Raw genomic sequence first — 6681 nt, forward strand, 5'->3', positions numbered from 1 at the left:
AATCCTTCGTCGTTACACGATACCCAAGCTATGTCACGATCGATCATAATACACAACAATCATTTGGTCACCTGAATTTGGTCACTTTCAGACTAAATCTACTTATATTACGATAAGGTCTAAGAAAGAAATAATGCAATACAAAGAAAAACGCATTTCGTGAAGAAATAGCGTAATTTGATTTTTGGTAAAGCCTTTAAAGGTAACTACTGTTGATTCTCGGTGCGATGGAGTCCCACTATCTTTACATATCTTTATTGTTTGTTTGTATGGTGTTTTTACGTTGCATGGAACCAGTGGTTATTCAGCAACGGGACCAACGGCTTTACGTGACTTCCGAACCACGTCGAGAGTGAACTTCTATCACCAGAAATACACATCTTTCACTCCTCAATGGAATGGCCGAGAATCGAACCTGCGACCACCGAGGTGAGAAACAAACACCAAACCAACCACGCCACTGAGGCGCTTTTACATAATTTTAGAGGACAGTTATGGCAAAATGAATCGACTTACAACAATGGTAGTTCATAACGTAAATACGATCACTAGACGTCAAACAGAAAGCAGCCTCAAATGAGGGTCATAATTCGCTGACTGCAAAATATTCCCAGAATGATTTCTGAATACCTCAATTTTCTTCAGTAAGTACAAGATTCTTTTCATTTACTGAAGTAATGTATTGACGTCACCACTTCCTGGCACGACCAATAAGTAAACCAGGAAAAAGAACACACACACACACACACACTTGCGTTTATTTCCAGAAGTAATACGTCAATAAAAGTATTTCTGAGAAAAAAATTAAGTACATCCTAGTTTAACCAGACCACCGAGCTAATTAACAGCTCTCCTAACGCTGGCCCGAAGGATGAGATATTTCTACGTGGCTAGGAACCAATTTGTTACCTAGTAACGGGACCTACAGCTTATTGTGGGATCCGAACCTCACTACATCGAAATGAATTTCTAATCACCAAAAATACATTCCTCTGATTACACGCTGACAGAGCGGGGAATCGAACCCGGGACTACCGAATTGGTGAGCGAGCACATAAACCACTTGTCCAACGAGGAAGAGTAATTCTGAGGGACAACGGGGCGAATAAAAATGGGAAAAACAAAACTTAAAAGAACATGTCAAACGTCAAATGAGTCTAAGTTGAGAATCGACCTTTTCACGCTGCATTCGCCACCACTCTTGAAACCCTAAACCTTCATTCCCTCTACCCCAGCAGTCCAAAGCCAGATAAAAATTTGACGATGTCCTTGCCACTGCTCGAGCACACTATGTAGCATTTGCGACCCATCCAAATAAAATAGAGACTGGCTCACTTGTGTCCGTAAACTGGAGTCGAAGCGAATATGGTCATCGATGCACGAGGGGAGAAAAAAAAATCAAGAGTATCCGACGAAATAAGAAAGCATGAGAAGAGGAAAGCCAAAGATTTACTGACAAGTACATAAACAATAAGATACAATATTAAGACAACTAAAGGGTAACGTATAATAAACAAATTTTTAAAATATGGACAGAAGATATATCAGTGTCGTTTTGAAATACTGTTGTTCCTACCTTCTCACTGCAGGTTATACCGTGTAAAACTGTAGGACTTCCATGAAGTGCGACTCACCTCTGGGGAGAAAAGAAAAATACGGGTTTAGGCATAAATGCTAAGATCTAATCACCTAATACTCTACTTAATAAATCAGCATCCGTAGTGAGTTTTAAGTTTTAAAAGGTGTAAATTTTCCTGGGGTAAAAATAGACTTCATGTTAAAAAAAAACACACGATGTCTCGCTCATTAAACACACGAACAATCACTGTAAAATTATTTGAAAGTTTCATAAATTCTCAACTACTAACATCCCATCCCATCCAATCCCCTACAGAAACCCAATTTTGGAGAATCGGCTGCTATCTCACGAGTTCTCTCCTCGATAACGACAATCCATTCAATCGGATGTAGTTTAAAACCATGAGACGCGAGTAAGATAAAAGTGACGGGGATCATAAACGGCACAATGCTGTGAGGAATGTTTTATCAAAAAAAGAATTTTCACTCAAAAATATATATTCCCATATAAACTTGTACTGTAAAAACAATAAAACGTTTACATAAAGCTTAGTATGCACATTTGATTCCTCAATAGGTAGAATAAGAATAGGAATATAGAATTTAGGCCAAAGGCCATGCGCTGGGACCTACAAGGTCTTTCAGCGTTGAAAGGGAAACTGACAGCAAGAAGGTTTGAAAGTTGGTACAAGTGAAAACCTCTCAGTTGCACTAGGAAACAATGTATTAACAGGATGGAAAGTCACATGAAAGAGAGAGAATATGAATGGAAGTACAGTAAAAGGAATGAGAAGGTTACAGCTAACTGGCAAAGGACGCCGTAAAGAATCTTAAGTAATGCCTACAGTGCACAGTGTGAAGTGCACTGGCGTCAGTACGTAGAAGTCACCACATATCTTGTCTTCTCGCATGACCGACCGACAGTACCATTCTCAGTCTCTCTCTCTCTCTCTCTCTCTCTCTCTCTCTCTCTCTCTCTCTCTCTCTCTCTCTCTCTCCTCAAAATAAAAAAGAACCTTCCTCTGCTCAAAAATGAAAAAATGGCAGAGGTCGTTTCAAACAGACTTCGATAATAAACGTTGGAAGTTTTATTTTAACGGCAAAAAGACTTCGAGAGTAAACTACCACAGTTACTGGTCAAAACATCTCAAGTCTATTCCATGGAAAAAAACTTTTATAGAAAACGAATTTCTAAGCATCACTCTCTTTACGTAGGACTAATATAAAATATGTCTTCTTTTCCGGTGACGACTGCCTTTATATACAAATAATTAAGCAAAATATACACACCATTCATTATATATATGTGTATTTATATATATGTATATATATATATATATATACACACACACATATGATGTATGTATGTATGTGTAAGAATTCCGATATACCCATTTCGAAGCATGAAATAAAGCTTAACGAAATTATTTGTTACTAATGACGATGCATGATATTCACATAACACTGTATAACTACCTTATACGTGACAATCACTTCACACATATCCGAGAAGGACAGCATTGTCCAGTAACCTACTGCAACAACAACAACAACAACAATAATCACTAGTATTGTCAAAAAAAAAAAAAAAAAGTTTCTTCGTCACGCTACAGGAAGTAAGATCCTTTTTCAGGTTACTGTATTTACAGTGAAAATTTTCTGTTTCGAGTTATATATACAACAAAAAGGGTTTCATCCCCCTATTCTTATTCCATCTTAAGACGGTTTAAAGGTATAATATATTTCAGACTTGGGTACTTGGAGCTCCTGTGCCTGGGTTGAAAACTGTTTGACTGATATATGAGAGTTCCGTCTGATGACCGGGCACTGAAACCGCGCAGTTACGGGGCATGTGTATATAAGTCCTTTCCCTGGGTAACAGAACAACACATCACTTGACTACTTTCAGTAATTACCTTCGATGATAACATTCGTTGCTTGGTGAATGATTCGTTCTCATGTACAAGGGTAAGCTTTCAATGACTCCTCCTAAAGTCTCCTATGGCCGGATAGTCTCACTATACTCTGTTTTTTTCCATCTGTCCATCCGCCTGTGGTGGTTTTGTATGGTAACACTGCTTCCCGGACTTTAGATAGTTACATTCAGCTTAAATTCAACGATTATAATAATATCCTATTACGAATATTAACGGTGTAATTCGCATACAATAAATTATTAAAACACTTTTCAGTTGCAAATGTACACCCAGATATACTTTTATTTACCTAAAACTTACACATAGCGTAACTATCTAAAGCCCGGGAAGCAGTGTTACCATACAAAAACACCACAGGCGGATGGACAGATGAAAAAAAAAACAGTATAGTAGGTGTCTATATACCTACTCCCACCGTCCCCTTAACAAGCCGTCTTGCTATTACTTCGAGGGATTGCTCATCCTCATGCTTTTCTCGATGTTGGAGTCCTCCTACTTGAAACTGCCCTCAGCAACTCTAGTAAACTTACTGCTCCTGCCACCGTAATGCACGTTCATTTTTGTATCAGTCTTTTTGAGGTTTTCTCGGAAATAGGCCTACGAAAGACAAAATTGGTCAGGATAAATCAGATAAGCATGAATGCTCAAGTCAAAATTGATCATCGAATCAATAGTTTTTTCTCAAGAAATTTTCAACTTACAAATCTTATTTTTAACCCTTCGATCGAGTCCTGAGCATTTTATAAATTATTATATAACATTTTTGAGCTTTATTTCTAGACATACATCGCTCCTCACCTGACGAGAATCTCTGTCTAACATGCCTGTCTCTAACCAAAAACAAGGCATTCTTTATAATCGAACCTTCTTTGGACTTTTTACCTGCGTACATCCATAAACATTAGATATATACCTAAACATATTGGGACAGCACAATAACTAATGCACAAGTAACATGGTATCACAACGACTATGATAATAGGTAATGGAAATTAATATGTTCCAAACGGGAAATAAGCATGAAACATTCGCTCAACCTTGCTTAATACTTTACAACTTATATATATATATATATATATATATATATATATATATATATATATATATATATATATATATATATATAAGCGAATTCCACAGGAAAATGATAGTCAGAAATCCAAGCGCTTTCGTCTTTACTCAGACATTGTCCTTGACAATATCTGAGTAAAGACGAAAGCGCTTGAATTTCTGACTATCATTTTCCTGTGGAATTCGCTTTATTTATGAAGTCACGTGCATCTACTGTGATTTTTTAAGATATATATATATATATATATATATATATATATATATATATATATATGCATGTCACAAGGCCTAACAACAAAGGAAAACAGATTCCATCTAACGGTTTGTGCAGTTGGACATCTTTGTAAAATGCAGGATATGCAAACCTCCGCGTATTATAACCTAGGAATATTAGGAGTTAGTTACCTGTTAATTTTTAAATAGACAATGGCAAAATCCATCAACTCTAGACACTACAATGAAAAACCCAGAACACTGTAAAATATGACCTTCACAGAAAAAATTAGACATTTACATGGAGTATAAACACATGGAAAAAATTGAGCAACGGAGAACTGACAACAAAAGGAAACTCTATCTGATACAATACATCTACTGAAGAGCCCTAAACTGACCTTGTGAACTTGTGGCATTTTTTCGGTTTATCTGATGAAGCACTAAGAATTTTAACTATTTGTTTGTATGGTGCTTTTACGTTGCATGGAACCAGTGGTTATTCAGCAATGGGACCAACGGCTTTACGTGACTTCCGAACCACGTCGAGAGTGAACTTCTATCACCAGAAATACACATCACTCACTCCTCAATGGAATGGCCGAGAATCGAACCCGCGACCACCGAGGTAGGAAGCTAATACCATACCAACCACGCCGCTGATGCGTGGTTGGTATGGTATTAGCTAATCTGTGACCCTGACCTTTCATCTTAAAAGTCTGAGTTTGGTAAAGTTATTTATTGGGAATTACTGTGATCATTTGATATGAAAGGGAACTGAATTTTGTGTCAAACTATGAAGAATCTCAACTGAAAAAAGATATCTAAGCGCCATGATCCGAGATTTAAGCTGAAATTTATTGATATACAAAGTATCCCTCAAATAGCCAGCAATGAAATACCTAAACAACAGATAATTTGACCTTGACGTCTGCCTTTATAAAATGTCACATTCAGTAAACCTTAGAACTGCTAAGTAGCTGTAATGATGACGTTTGACCTTGTAGAGGTCAACTTGGAGGATTTTATCATTAGTAAAATAACGCTATAATTTATTAGTAAGAAAAACAGACATGAATATGTACGGCTGAGAAGCATTTAAGCTTTCAAAAAATCTGTAAACTTAGCAGATTTGTTTCAATCAAAAGTTCTGAACAGCCATTTCACCAAAACTGCATCAAAATCCCTTCAATTACTTGCATATAACCCACAAGTAGCAGGAGCTTCTCCAATAAATCTAATGACTGGCATGAAACGATCAGTAGAACCATTCCACCTGGACAAGAACGTCAACCTTATGCTAACTTCGAGGAATGTATTTTAGCAAGTCATTAATACTGAGGCATTCAACACAAAGGCCGATGTGAAGGTCATCAAACACCCATTACAAAGAATTCGACCTCTCTCGAAGGAACACGGAAGCACAACTGTTACGATCAATCTTCGGTGTCAATAACCAATTTCCCATTTCGCTGATATATTACTTTAATCTGGAAAAAAAAAGTCGACATGATATTTTGCAGTATTTCCTCCTAAGTACATAGGAGGCCCTCCCATAAGAACAACAAAATCACCAACAGCAACGGGGAGGTATGCTGACTTCTTTATGTTGGGTATACGTATATCTACACATTTTAAATGCGGTCAGAAATATACGCTGATAAGCGTTTATCTATTTCGACATTAATAATAATTTTACCGCGCTTTTCCTCATCCCGTGCGAAGAGGAAAGGAGGAATAATAATAATAATAATAATAATAATAATAATAATAATAATAATAATAATAATAACTGCAACACCATAGCTACGAAACGATGTTTGATTTCCTATAGGAAGCAAATGAAAAATTTAATGGATAGTAATTAAATGCACGACAAACC

The sequence above is a fragment of the Macrobrachium nipponense genome, chromosome 7 (genome assembly GCF_015104395.2).
Source record: "Macrobrachium nipponense isolate FS-2020 chromosome 7, ASM1510439v2, whole genome shotgun sequence".
In the NCBI taxonomy this organism is placed as follows: domain Eukaryota; kingdom Metazoa; phylum Arthropoda; class Malacostraca; order Decapoda; family Palaemonidae; genus Macrobrachium; species Macrobrachium nipponense.